General features: G+C 34.9%; 1 protein-coding gene across 4 annotated transcripts in view; it reads left to right on the top strand.

Annotated features, from left to right (window-relative positions):
- LRFN5 (leucine rich repeat and fibronectin type III domain containing 5) overlaps positions 1-24859 on the top strand; it is a 270278-nt gene that overhangs the window by 106838 nt on the left and 138581 nt on the right. For 3 of the 4 annotated variants that reach the window (XM_084791183.1, XM_084791180.1, XM_084791181.1), the window contains exon 2: positions 19072-19247. The gene's annotated coding sequence lies outside the window, so the exon portion shown is untranslated. The remainder of the gene's footprint in view (positions 1-19071; positions 19248-24859) is intronic. The other variant, XM_084791182.1, reaches the window with a different exon arrangement.

Here is a 24859-nt window from a genome sequence, read left to right as displayed (position 1 = left end):
TTATAAACTAAACAGAAAATTTCTAATTTGAGTATTAATTTTATCTCCATATATAATTTCAATTATATATTATTATTGTATCAATTATCATTTTTTTGTTCTCAAAATGATAACTAAGGCTTAACTAATTTTTCTAGTATTTGAAATTTCAACTTCACTTCTTAATGATTTTTAGAGCCTTTTGTAGGCTGTATTTGTTAGGGATTTTGTTGCTGTGATGAAACATCATAAACAAAAGCAATTTGGGGAGGAAAAGGTTTATTTCACCTTATATTTCCACACCATAGTCCATCGCTGAGGTAAATAAGGGACAAGATCCCAGAGGCAAGAACTAATGCAGAAGCAGTGCTGGACCGCTGCTTCCTGGCTTGTTCCCAGGGCTTGCTCTGCCTCTCCACAGCAGGTGGACCCTCCGACATCAATTATTAAAAGTCCCACCTCCCAGTTCACTAGCCAATATGCTGGGGAAAATTTCCCAATTGAAGTTCTCTCTAAATGACTCCAGCTTGTGTCAGGTTGACGTAAAATTAGAGAGGACAAAGTCCTTGAATCTCCTCTATTTTTGTCAGGTTGTTTCTTTTTAAAAATAGCTTTAAACTGTTAACTTCAATGCCTGAAATGGACACTGTTGGTATAATTTGCCCCGTGGCTCTGTCTTTTCCTTATTTCTCAGCAAGAATGAATCTAGCAGTAGTAATGAATTTATTGATCTAATATCTTACATCTTTTCAGTATTCAAATTTTATGACTAATTTAACACACTGGCCAGAATTAACATTTGCTGATTAGATATTAAATTGGAGAGATTAATAATATTAATCTCTCCAAGAAAAATTGTAAATAAAAGTTGGAATCAGGTCACGAATCTGTCTCTTTGCAAGTCGCACCTTAGCTGTCATGTTTTCTCCTCATTAGCTTTCATGGCTTCATCATCTGTTTGCAGACAATTGACATTTTCCTTCATTGTGATTCATAAGTTTCATTATAGCATGTCATATGGCAGCCTTGCCAAGCCCACAGAGATAGAATTCTGGGTTTTTTACTCCTCATGGGCATACCTTTGCTGATTGGCATGTGGAAACTCATCCACTGCCTTAAAACTAAAACCTAGAAGCTGTCCTTAAATCCGTTGTTTCTATGCCATGCTTCTGGAAATAAGCTTTAAGTTTTGCCTTCCATAACCTCAATGAAATATACCAGTTTGAAGAGAACATCTTTCCAGTCTTGGTGCATCTAAAAATCTGAATGTAAATCAATATCTATCATATCTCATCATTATCAACTTAAAACATCTATCTAGATTTAATACATATTAGCCCCTAAATGACTAAGCTTAATTGTAAAGCTATGCTATCTGGTCTTCAATCCCATCAGAGACATGAGAAAAAATAAAATTGATTACCTGAGTATACAGGGGGTGTAGTGTAGCAGCTTCCCAAATGAGAGGATGACAGAGACAGTTTGCTACCTGAGCAGTCACCAAACTCTGTAACTTTGGAACATCATCTTCAGCCTTCTGGCTTAATATATTGACAGACCAAATATAAATAGCCAAAACACTAAGAATTTATATAATTTATATAATTCCTGATTGTTTCATAGTTCTTCTTACTGTAGTTAGTTTATTGTATATCTATATGTGTAATAATACAAATGGGTAATAAATAAAAATATTTAGTAAAAATAAATAAAGTAGAAAAATTGAATATTTAATAGATCACATACTCAATAATATATAAAGTATGTATTTTTAATCACAAAAGAATATTCCAGTTTGGTAAGCATGTGCCAGGATTAATATAAATGGGAACCTAATAGTGACCTTGGTCAAATACTTTATCGTGGTCACCACTGTACCACATTGCCTTGCTGAAAACATTTAGGGCGTTCCAAGGATGTATGCTACTCTATAATCCATATGGCAGACTTGAAACAGCATGAGAACTAGATCAAGGGCTGAGTATAGCATTAAAAAAACCACTCTCAGTGATCTACTTTTACCAGATAGAACCTAATTTTCAGTGCCATAACAGGAGCCACTGGACAGCCTTCAAGATTAAAATCATAATAGTCGTTTTCCCTTTAACGTGACTATATTTGGATAAGGGCATTCACTCTTGGTTTTTTAAAGTGTGTCTACTATGTTAGTCATCAGCTTGTCTGTGCTTCTGAACTCTTGGTAGATAAGCACTAGTTTTCAGGTCCTGAACATGCTTCATCGCCTCGTATCTCTGTGATGAGAAAGACTGGCTATTGGTGAAATATTTTGGCAATTATGTCTGTGGATTTTGAAAATGTATTTGTCAATAGCTACTTGAATTCAATTTGTATTTTCTTCAGTTTGACCTGTGATCTTTTTCTTAGAGAACCATTATTGTTCCTCATTAGTTCCTTCATTAGACATATTCTTCAAATTTATCCATAAAAATGCAAAAATAATTATAACAAATAAAGAACCATGTATAAAAATGTCACTTCCTTAGAAGATTCCTAAGGTTACTTTAGTTGTGCTCACTTGTTTCTTGTTATATCATGTACACTGCATTCCCTGTTTTCATGGTCTGGCAGTAACAGGGATGCAGTCTCAGACTTTCTTTGAGGACTTTGCTCAGTCAATGGGAAGATTCTCTCAGTAATGCTGGCAGCATCTCTCCTGTGTATGTGACTTTTAAACATCAAGAGGGATGTACTTGACTGGGAAATCTGCCATTAGTCAAATTTTATTGAATAAATTTGCAGGGTCAGCAATCACTAAATGCACACACAGACAAAATTAGTTGATGTTGCTGTTTAAAAATGGGACACAAATACAATTGTCTGTAACTACCTCTCTGAGAATTCATGTGAACAACTCAAGCAAATCTGTAATACAAATAAAATGAATATGAAAAATATAGTCATTCAACAAGAAAGTTTATAACTGTGACTCAAGTAGAGAGACCATCCTAATGAGACCAAGATTTTCGAAGAAAAACACTTGAATTTCACCACTTCAAATAATGACAAAATTTCACTATCAACTATGAAATAAATAGCACTTCAACAAAGAATTATAGACATTTAATAATACTTATAAATGCTAACTTTTCTTCTCATTCTTAATTGTCATTTATAATCAAGAAGAATGTTTTATTCTATGTTTATAAATGGTATGCCTTCATTCCTAATCACCAGAAGAATCCAGCCAGCAAGCCCACTGCATAAGGTTAGGTAAGTGTGCAGATTTTATAGCTGTCTCCTGCAACAATTTTATGAGTCTCTTGATTGTAATGTTCTTAACTCAGTTGAATGTCTGAGCATTTTAGATGAGAGACATCCTTATCACTTTGAAAAATATGCCTCCTTAATTTTAATGACGCTATGAAAAATTGATCAACTATGTTGTTTTTGTGAGGCCCTTTAAAAATAAATTTACTAACCAATTTATCCATTTGTACTTAAAAGAAAATCCTTTAGCTCAATCCATGGAATGACCATTAATTAACATATGCCATCAGCTAAAAACAAATATTAATTGCAATTTCAAATCCAGAATTAAGTTGCAACATTAAAATTGCTTTCACCATTCAATCAAATATTCAATCAAATCATAATAATCCTTGTCATTGATTTTCATAATAGTTTCATATGAAATAGAAAAATATAAGAGCAAGAACTTTTCTTATTTCAGTATTTCTTTGCTAAATAGTACTTAAACATACATTGATTTTGAAATTGCTGCCTAGGATATGGAGTTTATTTAGTTGAATATATTCTTTGTAATTCATGCACTCCACTTTTAGTTCAGCTGAGTAGATGAAGAAAGAATCTCCTGTTAAGTGTAAAAGTAATTAAAATACTTAGATCTAAAAGTGTAGAGATTAATTTAGAGCAATAATACTGTAAATAACACTAATTATTGTGGAAGAGTTTAGCAAGAAAGGTTTATTATTAATTACATCAGCAATGATACATATAAAGATACACTTTTTGGGTCTGGAGAAAATTTTCAGTGCGTAAGAAGACTGGTAGTCTTCAAATTGTCTTCCAAGTACCTGAGTTTTTTTCTCCCATCCCCTCTTGTCAGCTCATAACCTTATGTAACTCCAGTAAGCATCCTTTTCCAGTCCCATGAGTACTACACAAACAAGGGACCCATACATTCAGGTAAACACTCATGGACATAAAATAAAAATAAACAAAATGTCAAATGAAAAGACATAATTTCCCAAAGAAATTAGTATCTCAATGCTTAATTGATGAAATCAAAGCATATGAAATGTAAGACATTAAACAAGGGAATAATATTCATAAAATCTATTATTCTTTTCTTCAAATATTCTGTGATATTGACTAATATAGTTAATTGAACATTTAAGAAACCAAGGTAAATCTATTTCAAACTTGAAAATAACAGGACAGGATGGGCATACTGTAATTTGCCATATAATCATAATCTTTATATTACTATCAGGCAAATACATTATAGGTGTGAACTGGACATATGGCTCCATCAATAAAGTGCTTATACAGGAATATGGATGTAAATGAAGTTCTCTAGTGTCACATAAATGTCAGATGTAGAGATGCACGTCGGTATATCCAGAGCTATGTGAGAGGAGACAGAAAGACCCCTGGAGCTCAGTAGTCAGCCATGACTCAAAATAATTAAGTAAATGACTAAAGTATAGAGTAGCTGAGGCCTCCACTTTTGCATGTACACCTGAACATACTTGAACACATACAAGCACACACAATACTACAAGGAAAGAATTATGTAGTTTATTGTATGTTATGAATATTGTTCTATGTCAGAAACAAAAATTACAAAAGTGTAGCTTGGTATTAAAGCAATTACAGAAAATGATTGATTGTTAGGTATTGCTTGAGTGGGAAAAGGATTCAATATAGAAAATTCACTCGATGCAATATGAAACATAAACAAATAAAGAAGCAGCAGCACAGACATTTCTCAGTTGATTCTGAAGAAAAGTTTTAAATAATTTTTAAAAAATTACCATAAGTCCACTCTATAACCTGAGAATTAAATAAATTTACCTCCACATTAGAGAAATCATGCACAGAAAGAGAGCAAAGCAAAACAAAACACAGTAATCACCACATTCGATGGTAAATATATGGATTAGTAGCTCAAACTAAGAAATGTTTTTGACTAGCCATGCTTTCCATGGGTATAATTATCAGGAAAACTACTGGAATCAGGACAACATGCAGTGTCCTATATGTGGCTTGGTGAGAAGCTGGTGAGACAAATCAAGGAAAGATGAAACAACTCAGAGGGATATTGAAGGCAACCATCAGGAGAATGGTTTTCTGTTAGCACCAAGGCTGCACTTCTGGAAACTTACATTTAATGGTTCATGGGAAAATTAATTCCTTATGCATATTTCTTATACAGAATTTAAAAAACAACCTTCACATTAAGAGTTAAGTTTCTGAGTCTCAGTCTTTTTAACTTTGGCTGCATATATCATTTTGACATTTTGTGCTCATCCATTAAAGCTGTGGGGACATTTTTCAATCTTAAGTTTTTGTCAGTCACAGATTCACAGAGTTAATAAGCTGTGTTACTTATGTCCTCTGTCAAGTAAGTGCTAAAATGCTGAATAAGAAAAGGCTCAAGGACTGAAGGTTTACCATGTAATATAATAATGTAGCTGAACGTGCCTTCAAGTACTGTTTTGTATTCATCTGTAGCTCTGAATTCTTTGTCATTACCTACAGCACTTTGGTATTTGACCTTATAGAGAATTACTGTGCTGTGTCCTCCATAGCTCTTTTAACTTTACTTTCCAATGGTCTTGTTGCCAACAGAATATTTTTGACTGAATCATAAGTTTCACTTTAGAACCTATTTTCTGTGTGAATCATCTTTCCTTTTAAAAATATTTCCTTCAAGAAGTATGTTAAAATGTTCTGATAAATGAGATTTTTTCTTTATCTGCATGGAAAACCTTGTTCTCAGTGTTTTGATTTCTCACGTTCTTATGTGTAGTAAATGAATATGCTGGAAACAGCAAGGCATATAGTACTTCTCATGTGGTCTTTAGGTCTCAAAGTGTTTACATGCCAATAAAATTTCTAAAGTATCAAAATATCATTACAGCATTAGGACATATCATTACAAGGGAACTTTTTGTGTTTGTTGCAGGTGAGGTGAAGTTTTTATATTAGCTTATGTTTCTTTTTTCTCATTAATTGATTACTTGACTTTAGTTTTATTCTGAACCCTAGTCCTTAAACTAAAAATACTCTTGAGTCATCTTTATTTACGCTGAGTTCAAAACTATATGCCATCATGTTCAAGGATAATGGAACAACTGAAGTGAGGTATCTACCTGGGAATATGCACCACTGATAGAGTCCAGCCGACACACATAAGATCATTTGATCCAAGAAGAATAAAGGGCTAACATATTTAGTTTTTCATTATTTGTCTATATAGAAACATACATATGCATAAAACAATAGACAGGGGATAATGTGTGTGTGTGTGTGTGTGTGTGTGTGTGTGTGTGTGTGTGTGTGTGTGTGTATGTATTTAAAAACTGTGTTGGGAGGGTATCTCAATACTACAGTTTGAGATTTTCCCAGTTTTAAGTCTGTTTTGAAATCTCTTGCAACACTCTAGTGTACTTCTTGTACTTTTTTATATTATCCACATCCATACTGATTTTTAATAGAATTAAAAGTGTTCCAAATTCCCAATCCATGTGGTCTTTGGATATTTCTCACATTGTTTCTTTAAAAACATTTTATTTTAAAATTTTCATATATATATATATATATATATATATATATATTTACTTTGTATATTTACTTAGGTTTTTACTCATCCTCATCTATCATGTTAGAATGCATCTAATAATTATTTATATATCTATATGCATGTTACCAAAGCCCATGTAGGAGTCACATAATGAAATATTAAATAATTAGGTATATTAGTCAATGAAAAGTACTGCCCAGCTTTGTTGGGTCCATTCGTCTCCTTGTGGAGCTCCTGTCCCCACCAGATTCTTTTGGACTCCAAATCTTCCATAAGACTCCATGAACTCAACCAGAAGTCTGGCTGTGAGTCTCAGCATCTGCTTTGGTACTCTGTGGGGTGGAGTTTTCAGAGGACCTCTATGGTAGGCTCCCTTCCTGTTCCTTCTCTTCAACTGCTAATGGTGTCTATTCTATTTGCCCTTCTGAATGAGAATTTCGCATTTTTCCCTAGGGTCCTTCTTGTCATTTAGTTTCTTTGGGTCTGGTTATCCTGGAAGGGGTTTCTGAAGAGAAACCAAAGACCATGCATAGTGAGGATCTAGATCCTCTGCTCACATGTACTTGATAGGCAGCACATTTTTTGTGGGTCTCATAATATGGGGAATAGAGACTAATTCTGACATGGACTCTGGCCTCCGAAATTTGATCACTTCCCCATGGTGGGGTCACCTTGACAGACCACAAAGGAAGAGGATACAGGCAGTCTAGATTGAGACTTCATAGGCTGACATCAGATGCTAGGAGTGGAGGGCTTCCCTCTAGAGGAAGGAGGAAGAGCATATTAGAGAGGGAGGGTAGGAGTGGAACATGATGAGGGAGGGGGCTACAATCATGATGTGAAGTGAATAAAATAAAAATAAATTATTGTGCACAGAAAAAAGGAAAAAGGAAAAAAATGCTGTATTGTTATTTGTTTTAAACTGACAATATTGGAAAATAAAAAGTAACTGTAACATTTAAATTAAATATGCTTTTTTTTTTAAGTAATGAAATTGGCCTCTGAAGATGTTGGGCCTTAAGATTCTTTGGAAGTTCCCTGATATAAGGCAGATTTTCATGCAGTTAAAAAAAAAAATAACGCAAAGATTCCCAGGTGATCTAAACCTACTTTTTTCTTAACCCCTATTATAATTAACATAAAAATGAGGTGCTCAAAATTAACTTGTGCAATTAAATTAATACCCCACTGAAACATACACTCTATTCTTAACATGAAAAATGAATTCTTTTCCATAAATATGTATATGAGTTAGAATTTTGAAGAAAAGACATTATATAATCCACATGCTTTGAGATTCTTATTACATGCATTCCCCAGAATAAATATTACTATGTTTATAGGATTTCAGCATTTTTTTTTATCAAATAACCTCAGAAAGGAAGGGGGAAAGGATAAAGAGAATGAGGAAAGTGTTAAGGAGATGCAAGGATAAAAGAGAATGACTTCTTTACTTCCCTAGAGACAAGATGACTTAGATTGAAATCAACCTTTAGAAAAAGGACGTAATTTCAGATCTTTTTAAAACTAACTTATTTTTAATGTATATATTCTTTTTACATTGGACCATAGTCCTTTCCCTCTTCTCCAAGCCATTCCCTCCTACACACTTCCCTCTATCTCTCCTCCCCTTGTCCTCAGAAAAGGTGGGTACCCCCTCCAACTCGCCCCTATATATCAAGTCTCACCAGAACTGAGCTCCTTCTCACTCACTGAGGCCAGGCAATGCAGCCTGGTTAGCATGAAGTGATCTAAAACAGGCAGCAGACATACACAGCACCTGTTCAACTTATCAGGGGACCCACATGAAGATCAAACTGTTCATCAGTTACGTATGTGTAGAGGTCCTAGGTCCTGTCAATGCATGCTCTATGGTCGATGCTTTCCTCTTTATAAGGCCCTGGAAGAGTGGGAAAGAAGGATAGAAGGACCCAGAAAGATGCAAGAGACCAAGAGTCAACTAAAATTTCAAAAATTTTGACTTGAAATAAATTTCTTTCTTTTTTTTTTAAATACATTTTTATTAATTTATACATATTACATCTCAGTTGTTAGCCCATCCCATGTATCCTCCCATTCCTCCCTTCCTCCCACTTCCCCCCTACTCCCCTCCCCTCCCCTAAGTCTGTGTCTGAGGGGGACCTCCTCCCCCTGAATATGCTCATACGGTATCAAGTCTCTCCTTGGTGACCTATTATCTTTCCTCTGAGTGCCACCAGGCATCTCCGTCCAAGGGACATGTTCAAATATGGGGCACCAGAGTTTGTGTGAAAGTTAGATCTCCTTCTCCACTCAACAGTGGAGAATGTCCATCGGCTAGTCCGGGTAGGGGTTCAAGGTTTTTACTGCCTATTTTTTCCTTGGCTGTTGCCACAGTTTGCGGAGGGCCCCAGGGCCCAGAACGCCTGTAGTTTTCCAGGACCCACTGGGTCCTTCCATTTCCTCTTTCTCCCAGGCTTCTCACACCTAAAGTTTCAATAGGATGTCCTCCCCTCTTACCCACTATTCTGGTAGGTACAGTTTTTCATGGGGACGTACACCTTGGACTAGTGTCTCGATATAAGTGAGTATATACCATTTAGCTCTTTTTGCTTCTGTGTGAACTCACTCATTATGACAATTTCTAGTTCCATCCATTTGTCCACAAATTTTGGAAATTCCTTGTTTTTAATAGCTGAGTAGTATTCCATAGTGTAAATGTACCACAGTTTCTTTATCCATTCTTCTATAGAGGGACACGTAGGTTGTTTCCAAGTTCTGGCTATTATGAATAAGGCAGCTATGAACATGGTTGAGCATATGTCCCTGTTGTGTAGTAGTACATCCTCTGGGTATATTCCAAGGAGTGGAATAGCTGGGTCTTGAGGAAGCCCTATTCCCATTTTTCTGAGAAAGCACCAGATAGCTTTCCAAAGTGGTTGTACTAGTTTGCATTCCCACCAGCAATGCAGGAGTGTTCCTCTTTCTCCACACCCTCGCCAGCATGAGGTGTCAGTTGAGTTATTGATCTTAGCCATTCTGATGGGTGTAAGATGGAATCTCAGTGTCGTTTTGATTTGCATTTCTCTGATGACTAAGGAGGTCGAGCATTTCTTTAAGTGTTTCTCAGCCATTTGATATTCCTCTGTTGAGAATTCTCTGTTTAGCTCTGTGCCCCATTTCTCTATTGGGTTATTTGGTTTGGTGGTGTTTAATTTCTTAAGTTCTTTATATATTTTGGATATTAGACCTTTGTCAGATGAAGAGTCGGTGAAGATCTTTTCCCAGTCTGTAGGCTGTCGCTTTGTTCTCTTGACAGTGTCACCTGCCTTACAGAAGCTTCTCAGCCTCATGAGGTCCCATTTATTAATTGTTGATGTTAAGGCCTGGGCTGTTGGTGTTCTGTTCAGGAAGTTGTCTCCTGTGCCTATGAGTTCCAGACTCTTCCCCACTTTTTCCTCTAATTGGGTTAATGTCTGTGGTTTTAGGTTGAGGTCTTTAATCCACTTGGACTTGAGTTTTGTGCATGGTGACAAATATGGGTCTAATTTCATTTTTCTACATGTAGACATCCAGTTAGACCAGCACCATTTGTTGAAGATGCTGTCGTGGCCATCTTACCAAAGCAATTTACAGATCCAATGCAATCCCTATCAGAATACCTACTAAATATTTTGAAGATATTGAAAAGAACAATTCTCAACTTCATATGGAGAAACAAAAAGCCCAGAATAGCAAAATCAATCCTATACAATAAAAGATCCGCTGGAGGAATCTCCATACCTGATCTCAAGTTGTACTATAGAGCAACAGTAATTAAAACAGCATGGTACTGGCACAGCAATAGGCTAGTGGATCAATGGAATCGAACTGAAGACCCAGAGATGAATCTACACACGTTTGCTCACCTGATTTTCGACAAAGAAGCCAAATCCATTCAATTGAAATAAATTTCAATTCTATGGATTAAATTAAATATAAATTTCAAGAAACCTTAGCTAATTACCTTTAAATTAGGAGGATATAGTTTGAATCATTAAAAAAATTATTTGTTTCTTTTGGTTCTTATCATTTGTGAAACATTAATCATGTGAATCAAAATACCTCATTATCTCAATACTCCTTTTGTACCTTTTAACTTTAATACATTATTATTATTATTATTATTATTATTATTATTATTATTATTATTATTTCTTGGTACTATCTAGTATGAGAATAACTTTTTCTAATTATAAAAATTATATCTTTTACCTTCAGAATAAACTTTTAGAAGACCTTGCAACCAAGTTAATGATATGCCTTATGATCATTTAAAACTATGTACCCAACTGGTTATTCTTCTTAAAATTTTTTTATTATATTATAATTTATTCTGATTCCATCCAGACTGTTATCCCCTCACTTTTATCTTCTCATTACCACCTCCATCTCTCTTCCTCTGTATTCTTCTCTCCTAGACCTCTGACAGAAGGTGACCTCTTCTCCCTTCATATGACCACAGCCTATCAAGTCTCGTCCAGATAACCTGCTTCCCTTTCTTTGTGTGCCACCAGGCCTCCCCACCAAGGGGAAGTGATCAATTCTGGGACCACCAGAGTTCATGTCAGAAACAGTCCCTGCTCTCCCCACAACCTTGGAGAATGAGCTGTCCATTGGCTAGATCTGAACTGGGGGATTAGGTAGTACATGCATTGTCCTTGGCTGGTGCAACAGTTTATGCAGGCCCTACTGTGTCCAGATCCACTAGCATGATGGTCTCCTTGTGGAGCTCCTGAACCTTCTGGATCCTTCCACCCTCCCATTCTTCTATACTACTCTCACTCTGGAGTCCCAGCACCTGGACTGATCCCCTGCTGGGTGGATCTATCGGGCAAAGTCTATGTTGGGCTAATTGTCACTTACAAGTGAGTATTATATCATGTGTGTCATTCCAGGTCTGGGTTAAGCTCACTCAGCATGATGACTTCTAGTTCCATCAATTTACCTGCAAATATCAAGAAGGATGGGAGGGAATGAGATACCAATGTCAGCCATTAAAGGCTAGGGCACAACCAATAATATGGAGTTTTTCTACTTCGTATTCAGCCTGCTTTGATTTTAATTGCCTTTGTGGGATGGTAATGATTCTTATTTTGATTTGCACTTCCCATGTAATCTGCTTTTCAACCCAAATTGAACATCTAGCTATCTTAAACTGTATATTTTTCTATGCATCTGGCCCAGTATAATGAGTTGTGTATGTGTGTGTTTACACATAATACAGTAAATAAATATATCATTTACTTAGATGCATCCTAGGGATATAGACTGATAATATTTGCACACAATTTTGAGTGCTGTTATGACTGAGTAGGATGCAGTAAACTAAACTCTTCCTTTGTAAATTGGTTGAAACATTTAATATTCCTAATTACTTCCCTTTACCAAAGTATGTGTGGTGTGTGTATGTGTGTGTGTGTGTGTGTGTGTGTGTGTGTGTGTGTGTTTTCAGTAAATATAGAGAAAGATATTTTGTAAGGGATAGATGGAAGTCACATGTATAGAAGCAAGGATTTCAAATTTGAGCTCACTTTTGCTTTGAACTACTCCAACAGGAAGAATATTGCATGTGTACTATCTACTGAATAGATGTTTTATAATTAAAGTCCAGTCATATTAGTAAATTCTGTTTTTGTTTTTTCTTTTTATTAAACAGATGGCTAATTGAATGCCATTTTGTGTCTAACTTCCATCACTTTGGCCTATTATGAAATGTATTGAATGAATTAACTATGAAATCAATGCATATCAGTCACCACCTATTGCTGTCCTCTGACCTCAAAGTCGTTTCCCTTGTCCAGTGAGTTACTGAGCAACACCATCAGTAACTTACTTCAAGAGTTGCTCACAGGAAATTACAAATAGAGCAATCCAATTTTTAGGTCACCGAGATTTATGTTTGATTGAACTGCTGAACTCTTGCTGTTAGAGGGAAGCGATGATTAGTTGTACTAATTTTCAGGGTGACATTTACATAAGTGGTGAGGGCTCCAGTAGAGCATTAATTTATTTGTCATATGATCTTGGATGAGGGCTATTATTTGTAAACATTTTCCTCCAGCAAGTATTTTGTGCTGTGTTTTTGGCCGATGACACAAGATTGTTTCCATTTTTAATCAGTGTCTCTAATTTAATTTTAAAATCACCTAGGTTTAGCTGTGTTCATGCTGAGAAACTATGTTTTAATAATAGGGTTTATGCAAATCATTATGATCATTTTTAGCATGAGAAGCTAATTCATACAAAATAAATTTCAAAGTTATTTTGTATGTGGTTTAAATTATTTTATGTTGTCTGTCCTCTCTTTCTGACACAGGCGCCTGCTGTATTGCTGAGTAAACTAAAACTAGCTATTTAGTGCATGCTTGCTGTAAACACATAAAAAACGATGTACTTTAACTCTCTCTTTACATTCTGGAATTATAAGCATATAGAGGAAGCTTGTCTTAGATGACAATCTTGTTTTCATTAGTTGCTATGTGACCTTGACAAGGGTGGTTGAATTATATTTATTTATTTTATATAGAAGTCATAGAAGAATACACAATAACCTAATTTGTCTTGGAATGATTCTTTGGAAACATGAAGTAACATATGCTTCATACTCTGTGGCACTTAGTAAATTATTTTTTTCATTTTTCCTATTTTTTTACATTTATATTATTTTACATATAAAAAAACTTCCTGCAACAAGAAGATCCATGAAAGCATCAGGATTTTTTTTAATGTTACATTCATAATGTTTTGGCTATTAGTATTTGCTAGTCTTGAAGAGAGCATATTTCCTAACTTGGTGCGTCTCAAATTCTGCATGTAAATCAATATATATCATATCTCATCATTATCAACTTAAAACATCTATCTAGACCTAAAAACATCTTAACCCCTAAACAACTAAGCTTAATTATAAAACTAAATTACGTATACACTATGGAATACTACTCAGCTATTAAAAACAAGGAATTCCCGAAATTTGTGGACAAATGGATTGAGCTAGAAATGATCATAATGAGTGAGTTAACCCAGAAGCAGAAAGACTCAAACGGTATATACTCACTTATATTTGCATACTAGCCCAAGGGGCATGCCCCACGAAAGCCTTCACTTACCAGGAAACTGGGACAGAGTGGAGGACATTCTAGTGGGACTCTAGATGAGAGAAGCATGGGAGAATAGCAAAGTAGAAGGATCCAGAGGGTCCTAGAAACCTACAAGTAGAACAGTATGAAAGGCAGATTTTGGCCCGGGGGTCCCACTCAAACTAAGGCACCAGCCAAGGACAATACAGGCGGTAAACCTTAAACCCCTACCCAGATCTAGCCAATGGGCAGAACATTCTCCACAGTTGAGTGGAGAGTGGGGTATGACTTTCACACGAACTCTGGTGCCTCATATTTGACCACGTCCCCTGGATGGGGAGACCTGGTGGCACTCAGAGGAAGGACAGCAGGTTACCAAGAAGAGACTTGATACCCTATGAGCATATACAGGGGGAGGAAATCCCCCTCAGGAACAGTCATAGGGAGGGGAATAAGGGGAAAATGGGAGGGAGGGAAGAATGGGAGGATACAAGGGATGGGATAACCATTGAGATGTAACAAGAATAAATTAATAAAAAATTTTAAAAAAGAAAAAGCCAAAAACAAAACAAGAACAAAAAGAGCAGTGCCTCTACTGACTTATCTCTTTTGCTCTATCTGTATAATCTTTACCATGTTGCCAATAAATTGGGATTTAAAAGCTAAAAAACAAACAAACAAACAAAAAAAAAAACAAAAAAAAAACCAACAAAAAAAAATCCCACTAAATTATATGGTCTTCAATCCCAACACAGACTTGAGAAAGAATAAACTTGATTACCTGAGTATACAGGAAGTGCAGGTTAGTAGCTTCCAAAAGAGAAGATGACAGAGACAGTTTACTGCCTGAACAGTCGTCCAAAACTCTCTATTACCTGGAGCATCATCTTCAGCCTTCTGGCCAGGTATATTTGACAGACATATTTGTGAAGCAGGAACTATTGAGGACTTGCTTACCCTGTCTTGGCAGAGTTTGTCCATTGATTCTGCCTGCGTCCAAGCTTGCAATAGAGAAACTGTATGTCCTACATACATGGATCTTTCCCTGAAGAACTTGAATTTGAGTGAAGAGTATGGCATTTTCTGTATCGTACATACCTTGAAACAGAATCCTGTTTATCTTTGGTAATTCATCCCTTTGGATTAGGATGACAACCTGAAGCATTTCTAATTGTTACCACAATGCAATACAATAAAAAAGGCACAATGCAGAACTCAAACTTGATTTTACTGTGTATCATGACTTTGCTAAAGAGGCAGAGCTTATGGCAGAACCTGGGACAAGGTCAATCTGTTTCCTAAACATGTTATTTCTGGGGTGTGTATGTGCATTCACAAACAAGTATGAAATGTATGCATAGAGAATTGAGTCTATCATTTCTATGACAAAAATCTGCGAAACATGAATATTTTTCAATTATTACATTTTGGGAACTGATGTATTTACACAATAAAATAGATAGATTGGCTATGTAAAAGAAAATGGATCGATGTTCTCTAAGGTGCATTAAATGAAAGGAGAAGGAAAAATTGTTTGTAGTAGTTTCATGAGTGTATGTAAGAATCTACATACACTGAAAAGCATGATGTCTTGCTTTGGAAGAGACTCACTTTTTAAGTTCTTTTATTCCTTATCTATCAAGTATATATAAATATAAAATCAGTTTAAATTTTTATGGAAAATAATAAATGAACAAACACACAATAGCTGTCTTATGGTTGTTGGGGTACAACATAACTTGCATTTATATGTGTGTTACATCTTAGCTGTTATATAATCCCACAAAATTCAAATTTATTATATTAACTTAAATTGATACAACATTAATCTAAAGATTCATAAATTTTTCCTAAATAAACTGTATTTACTATTTTACAATTTTACAGTAAACATGCTTTCATTTTAAGTGTTTATAAAAATTAAAAATAGAAATAGAAAATAGAAAATTTCAAAATTCTGATATGCAATGGATTTTTATTTACTTGTATTTGCAATGACAGTACTATGACAATATACAGTATATCAACAACAAATACATCTCTACTTTTCACTAGTTTATCTTGGAGAGTTTCAACATTTTCATAACTTTTCATTTATTTTCAGCAATTCATATAAGGTATTTTAATAATACTCATTCATGATTTCCCCTCTCCAATTTCTCCCTTTTTCGACCATGATTATTTCCTTCAACATAATGCATTCCTTTTCCAAACACAGAATGACCACTTGATTCTGCCTGTGTGATGTGCATGGGTGTAGTACTGTATACTGGATCATGGCCAGCATCTCAGAAGCCAAATTGCTAAAGAAAACACTCTAGTCCCAGAAGTCCTCAGATAAATGTCGTGTTGTATAAAGTGCACCTTTGTCCGTACTGTCATTTTGTCTGCCTTACCCTTGTTCAGGTCTTATGCATGTAGTCACACCATGGAGGCCATCTCAGTACCTATTTTAAAACAAAGGAATTTACTTTCTTAAATTTAGAATTACATTTATGCATGTTAACATTTGTTTATAATCCTACTACTAGGGAGTCTAAAGTGGGAGATTTGAAATTTTGCAGCCATTCTGGACTGTGATTCAAAAAATATTAAAAATACAAAACATAAAAATTCTTCCATTTATATGTTTTGATTGATTTTAAAATTCACTTAGCATCTTAAAAAATAAGGAATCTCTAATCATCAGACACATCTATCTAAGCAAAGTAATGTAAATTCCTCTTCTTTCCCAGACATGAAAAATCATATGACATAGACTTATTCATAAATTATAAAAGAAATATGATTAAGATATATTATATGTCAATAGGATGTCCTCCCCTCTGTCTCACTTTCCTGGTAAGTGAAGACTTTCATGGAACATGCCCCTTGGACTAGTGTCCAGTTATAAGTGAATATATACCATTTGACTCTTTCTGCTTCTGGGTTAACTCACTCATTTATGATCATTTCTAGTTCAATCCATTTGCCCACAAATTTTGGGAATTCTTTGTTTTTAATAGCTGAGTAGTATTCCATAGTGTAAATGTACCACAGGGGTCCTGCTCAAACGAGGGCACCAGCCAAGGACAATACATGCAGTAAACTTCAAACCCTTACAGATATCTAGCCAACAGACAGGACATTCTCCACAGTTGAGTGGAGAGTAGGGTCTGACTTTCACATGAACTCTGGTGCCCCCAAATTTGATTACATTCCCTGGATGGGGAGACCTGGTGGCACTCAGAGGAAGGATAGCAGGCTATCAAGAAGAGACTTGATACCCTGTGAGCATATACAGGGGGTGGTAATCCCCCTCAGTCACAGTCATAGGGGAGGGGAGTAAGAGGAAAATGGGAAGGAGGGAGGAATGGGACGACACTAGGGATGGGATAACCATTGAGATGTAATATGAATAAATTAATATAAAAATAACATTAGAAAAGATATACTATATGAACTCCTCAATTAACAAAATATATAAAAATTAAACCATAAGTATTTTAGTACTTTGGACATTTTTGGGATAGTTTTTGTCAACTATCTTTCTAAAATCAGGACATAACAAATCCCCTTTGAGCTAAACTTTAGTGAAAAGTACATAGAATGAAAATGAGAACAGAAAATAATGGTGACATAGTTTTTTCTTTGAGTAAATCTTGCTGGTTGTTGGGACTGGAAGCTCCTATGTAGGAGCCCAAAGATGATCAGCTCCATGGTTTGAGTGCGATCTAGTAGACTTCTAACAGGGTTATGGGAAGCAAAGCTGATCAGAGTTGATGTTTATTAAGTATTTGTACACTCAAGTTTCATGTAATGTATCAACTGATATAATATTCATATACTGCTTGTCTATCTCAGATTATGTGGTTGAGGAATGTACTGGCTTGAGAGTAAGTCATATCTCTTTTTCCTTCACTGTGCGCGTATTTGAACATTTCCCCCCACGGTTTTAAGTTAGCTAGGTCACAAAGTAAACAATTTCTGTAAGATGATCTTGGAAGTATGTAACAATCTTTTATTTCAAACTATTAGGAGCTCCAAACATTTAGAGCATTGCTTATTTTAAAGCACCTAGTAAAATCATATTTTCTGGTAGTGTCAAAAATAACAACAATCATTAATTAATAATAAGGCTTCTGAGCTGACAAAACATGTGTCATTCATCTTTATATTTTTATAAAGAGTGTCAGGACAAGCAATAAGTCAAATTAAATAGTATTTGTTTCATCTTATATTCATTATTTATTGTCATATTTTGAAAATAGTCTGTGCTTCTGTCAATATTTATCACAATCTAAATCAAGCTAAGATATTTTAGTAATTTTAAAGATATTTTGAAAAATATTTGCACTGCTTTAAAAGTTTTAGGTTGAAATATCAGTTGGAACTCCTATTCAGTTCTTAGATGAGAAAAAGTTAAACACTGCATCCCACACAGAGTGACAGTCAATCCTCAGAAAGGAGAAGAAATCATCATAGATCACACACTTTAGAAACACAACTAGAGCTGGGCATGGTAGTGCACACATTTAATGCCAGCACTGGGAAGGAAGAGGCAGGAGGATCTCCTGAGTTCAAGGCCAATATGATCTACATAGCTAGTCCAGGACAGCCATGTCTCAAAAAAAAAAAAAAAACCCAATAAAATAAAAAATACAATTAAGAACTTAAAATTCAATGTATATAATATATGTAAACACATCTTTTCTCCAGACATAAATGTATTGCAATGGATAGATTTTTGCCTTAAAAAAAATAAAGTTAACATAAACTAGATATGTTTTTCTTGTAGACCAGACAGGATGTGATAGATTTTCTCACTTCTATACCTAACATTATGTGCATATGTACCTGGTACTTAGCAAGTCATAATTAAAGATACTGTGAGTTATAAAAGTACTATGTGGGTTAGGATCATTTAAACTACCTACAATTTCAAGAGACCGTATCTTCTACAAAATCAAAAGCAGAGGTTTTATTTGTTGGAATGAGAACATATTGCACATTTCCATTGGAAAGGTTTTTTCTCAATATATTTTTTACTAAGTATATTTTTATTTTTACATTGAAAAACTTTTTATGTAAATATATCTGAGTTCTAATTAGTGAACATTCTAACTTGATTTGGAATTGGACATGCAACTTAAACAATAAATCCCAGGTATCTTTAAAGCAGTTTTTGATGGCTTTTCTTGGTTCTGTTTGCCTCCTCTGAAGAGTCCCCGTGTCTGTTCTGCCAGGTGTGGAGAAGACATGTAGTAGATGACCACCCTTCCCTCCGACACCCTTCTCAGAACCAGCATTGGAGATGCGTTCACCCTGCCAGTCCTCTGCAGCAGCCAGGCCCCGCGCTGACTCCTTCATGGTAGTGAGGAACTCTTCAGGCTCTGGAAGTAAGTTGCACACATCCAGTCCCATCATTGCCAGGCAATTTAAAAACACTTATGGGAGGTTTACTGGAAATGCTGAGAAATTTTGGACAAAATGAAGTCAGGATTGTTCATTTTTGTTTCTAATAATATTTTGTTTCCAGTTTTCCTGGTAATGAAGTCTACTAGCTTTCTTTTGATAACCTACATCCTTATGGAAACTTCTGATTTGTTTCCATACTCATGATTTGATTTGCAAGCATTGCAAGATACATTTGCAACTTTGTTGCTTAGAGAATGTAAAGGCTAAACTAATAATTTTGTGAACTGCACAAATAGATTGAGCATAGTCATGTAACAGTTCTGTTTTAGTGTGTTATGACAACTGAAGGCTATGGGTGGGATGCATTGGTCAGTAAACGACTATTTTGCATGATTGGCTGACTTACAGAATGGAATAGTCTTTGGGGTTTTTTTTCTTTCATAGTATATGACAGACTGTAAAAATTCACATTAGAAAAATCAAAAAAATAGCAATAACATGAAAGAAAATGAATTGTAATTAGAAGACTGAATACTTGGATGAATACAAAACATAACATACTTCATATAACAACCAAAAAGATCTAGTAAGTCAGATAGATACATTGTTTCCTGAATTATGTTTATAGGGTTCAGAATTTAAGACATTTTCCTTGAAAAAGTAAATCTTTTTAAAACTATTGATTTTCTATTGTTCAAGTTTTATAATCTTAATGGAGATTTTTTTGCCTCCAAATGTGTGTGTGTGTGTGTGTGTGTGTGTGTGTGTGTGCACGCACGCATGCGTGCGTGCGCATGTTATCACAGACACCTATTATTGATCCAGGGAATGTATCAAATGTCCTTACACAGAAAATAAATGTTGGTCTATTTGTATAAACAGCAAAGTATTGGCTTAACTTTAACACTTTATCAGTTATTATTTTTTTATTAAGTGAGTATGAGATGCTTCATAAGCATAGTTCAATTTTGCAGCACATTACAAGTCCAGGAAACCTTCAATACAGATATCTATTTTATTAATGGAGAATAATTTCTTCATTATTGCTACCAGTTGTGTAAGATTAGAGCAGTCATCAAGCAGCCTGTTATTACTTCATGCCCTAAGTCATCTTAGAGGACTATATTTAATATAGAGAAAAAGAATGTATCTGTATTATATAACAACAAATTCACTATAATGCAGTTGTAGCATAAAATACACATTTGACAAATTACAAATCATTGTTTCAGTGTAGCATTTCCCCTATGTATATTTAATTTATTCATCAACCACTAATTCATGATTTATTAATTTATTTTGATATTTCTATTTATTTTATGGCTCTTGACCTTTTTATTGAATAGAGCATCTTGAAAAAACTTGCTAGGTTTTAATCTTCTATAAATCTTAATGAAATGAAAGATCACATCTACATTTAAGGCAATGTTACACATTAAATGTAACTATTAATTATTGTTCTTTTCTGCTGAAAAGCTTAGCTTTTCTGACGAAAGCATTTAACTTTATAAAAGTTGTTTGCTAAGGAAATGTATTTATGAATGTAATTCCCTAATATTAATCACAGAACATTGAAATCAAACATATTTTTATATACTAGCATCTATATAAGACCAAAAGATCTGTTTAATTAATGAGAGTACAATGCTACATAAACATAATATATATGTTGATAACAATTATTGTGACTAATTCAGTTTTGTATTTTTTTTAATTACAACTCTATTATTTTTAAGAGTGGAACTTCCTCTCCCTCTCACCTTCTCCCACCCCCCTGCTGTCCCCTCACAACCTCACCATATTGATAAAACAGTGAATAGTGTTAGGCTAAAAGTCCTGCATTGATTTAAAAAACTTGAAAAACAGAGAAAGTAAATGCATTCCTAGTTAGAAGCTAATTTCAAATAGCTCCTAGAAAATTCATAGCTTATCACTAGTATTTCTTTTTAAAACAAAGTACAACAGTTTGTGCTGGATCTTGAAAATAAAATAGAGAATGGAGAAGTAGAAGGAAATGCAATGGAATACTCAATCCAACCCAGCTTCCTCAGGGAAGCTGATCTGACCACTGTTGTTCTAGTGGCATTTTTTCTCTGTCGTTTTAGTGTCCAGTAGGCCAAGCACCCTTTTCCATTTCCATCACCTCCTAAATTATTTATTTATTTTTTAAAAAAGCTATTCATGAAACAAAAAGTTATACATGATACTACTGAATAGAAAAATCTTCTCATGTATACACATCTGTGTGAGTGCATGCATATGCATGTTAACCTGTTTTGTGAATACATAATAGCAATAACACCCCCGTAAGTTATTATACCTTCTAAATATTAAGATTTTTTATATGGCAAATAAAATTTAAGTTATTTTTCACGAATTTCACATTTATGATTTATAAAATATACTCTATAATGATATTGATACTTATATGCATATGTGGTATATTGTGCTAAATAATTCTATTTAGTAGACTTATTTAATGATCAAAAATATAACTTTGAAATGCCTGGTTCTAATGTGTAAACCATTAATTCATTTTATTCTTTTAACCATTTCTGGGCTGCTACAAAGTTATATGCTCAAGCATATAGATGCAATTGTTACTTTTAATATATGAACTTAGAATATGTGACCCACAAAACAAATAAATCAGGATCATTAATAGGGCAAAATCAATACCCAGGTGGGAAAGCTTACCTGATTATTTGAAGTGAGTGTCAACTAGATTCAGTCATACTGAAATAAAGAGCAGGAACAGAGCAAGAACATGTGAAATTATGCATCTCTCTGCACAAAAAGAATAAATAAAAATACTTTAAATGATTCCCAAAAAAAGCCAACCTAAAACAGACTGTGCCAAGTATTATGTTCAGTACATCTCTTGCCAGTCTCTTTCAATCAGATATAATTAATTACCTAAGTGCTTCGCATTTATCACGTTTCAGAGGAATCTTAGTTACCTTCCAAATAAATCCTTTTCATATCTCCGGCTGCATCCGAAAGGCAACGACTGGGTCCTGTTATTAGCATACAGATCGAGTGACATAGTGTCAAGCTCTGAAGGGGCGCGGGAGGCAGATAAGTCCACTCACTAGCAAAAGCCATCAGCAATGAAGCACTACGAAACTTTGATAGCAACAGGGAATTCCATTAAGCAAAACATGTCCCTTCTGTGCATTTGAAAAATCTAATCTGGTTGGATTTATCTACAAAAACAAGACCTGCTTTTGCCTTTCTTTCTGGAACAGGTAAAATAATACCTGAAATGTCTCATTAAACCACAATTACACACTTGTAGGGAAATAAGGATAACAGAACACAGAGTGAGCTACCTTGGTGTAAACAGGAATTGAAAAGTAAAAATTGTCAGGTGCCTTGAGTGTGTGAAATAGCATCATTTAAGATAATGAAAATAGATTCATTGGAAATTGAATTTGTCTGGCTTTCTGAGATAGATTTCAACCCTACACTGCTGTTAATGAGCTGCTGTGTTGTCCTTTTGAGATAAAATCCCAGAAGCTTGAGTGACAACACAGGTTTCCAAAAGCCCAGAGGCACTGAAAACAGTGCTGAACATGCCTTAAGCTGGCAGATGTAGAGGATCTGCTGTCTGTGCCTCTAGTTTGTGTTGGCCTGCAGTGCTTCCTACAGAGTAGTGCCCTGTGGAGAGGTCTCAATAGATGCTCTGCCTTTGCAGAGCTTGGAGAAATTAATTACCTATGAGGAGTACTCATAGCCATGGGCTTTCAGTGAGGGAAGCAATCTCCCTTGTTAGGTATTAGCTTTGAAATAAATGGGGACAAACCAATTTATACTAATTCAAATTAAGGTTATCTTGGTTATCCTGAAAAGGACCCTATCCCTGTATTTCACCATCAGCTATCAATGTGAGCAAAACCGTGGAACGTTGTGTCAGATTTAGAATATTCTGGGTAAATGGATGCACCTCTCATCAACATTAAACAGGGTGCAGGTGGCAATACACCAAGAAAAATGTTTGCAGCCTATCCAAAGGCTACTTTTAGTGAAAATCCATAAATAACCATGGGAAGAAATTTAGATATGACTGCTATACTGATTAATACTTCCAATAACACTTCCAGTGATTTCTACCATGAAGGCTCTAAGTGATAGACATAGAATTATCAACTGAAAACATTAAGACTACAAGAAAACTAGGAGACTTGATTTTGAAGTGTGACATTAGACGGCATATCTAACTTCAGTATTGGAGTTTTAACACAAACATATTTCTACAATTGTTAAAGAGGTTGTAATGAAAGATGGCAAAGACAGCATGCAGTTGGGATTGCTGCCCTGTGGGCTCTTTTCAGGCTGCTCGCCAATGACCACCTCCTCCATCGTTGCTGAACACCCACACATGCAAGAGAGGTGTGATATTGTGTGGTGGTGATTTATTTCCATGTGTAACTAGCCTCAGTTTTGGATTTGGTAAAATTCAAGTAGTAATTGGCTAAGCACGAAAATAAATCTCCGTGCATCCTCTGGATGTCATCCAAACCACGGGCATTAGTTTTGGCCATAGAGATGAGGGCTCTGTGTTGGTTTCTACTCACCTGTTTCTTGTAATTTTTTTCTCCTGACTCCAGGAAAGCTAAAATCTTGTAATACACAAAAATCATGGATTTCTTTTGATAAATTGCATGCATGTAGGCATTACTAAGATAACATTCAAACCTTAACATATAGTCTAGTATCTGAAAAATAGATGTCGTTTAAACATCCATTTATGTGTTTATGACTTGAGTATAGCACTCCATTAAAATAAATGAGCTCCTCTTCCATTATATCAATGTTTCCTAGGAAAAAGTTTCAAACACAGAAATAATCTCTGATTTTAAAACGTGACTTCATTATTTATGAAGTAAAAGAAAGATAAACATTAACATAACAAAGATTTTCTCTGTCGAAAGAGGACTAAGAACAGAATATTCATGACTGGAATTTTGTGAAAATTTTAAATTAAGTTTTTTTTAACAGGTTTATGTTGTTAGACCTTTCCCAGTATGTTTTGTATTTATGTTTAAACTAAACAGTAGATTTTTTCCAATCCTTGATCAGGTTTAAGTGGTAATTCTGTTTGGCTTGAACAGTTATAGTAAACATGCATCTCTGTCATTGATGGATGTTCTTTTTGTCACCAGACAGAAACGATTCCATGTGGAAAATAGCGTTAAGAAAAAAAAATGTCATCCAATATAATGATTCCAAAAGAACCTTGACGGATTTCTGAATTGCAGGGTCGGTTTGTGGTTCTCTATCTATCATAACACACATGTGCTTTTATTCAAAGCATAAAGAAGTTGTTCAGTATGTTTGGTGTTTTATGAATGCTTTTAGACTAGAAATCCCAATTACTGACTTTTTAGAGACAAAATTCAGAAATGCGAGAAGTTATAAAATGGTACTGTCTCACAAATATTATAAAGCCACAGCAGGAAAGTGAAGACTGATGATAAAAATATTGAAGGAAATGTCATGCAAGAATCATCAAATATATCATATAAACATTTAATCTGTTCTGTTAGTATCATTTTACTTGTATCGAACATGACCTCCATGAGAATTAAGC

This window comes from Acomys minous, assembly GCF_964271855.1.
Source record: "Acomys minous genome assembly, chromosome: 8".
Taxonomy (NCBI): domain Eukaryota; kingdom Metazoa; phylum Chordata; class Mammalia; order Rodentia; family Muridae; genus Acomys; species Acomys minous.
Note: the sequence above shows the minus strand (reverse complement) of the source record. Positions and strands in the feature narration are given on the sequence as shown.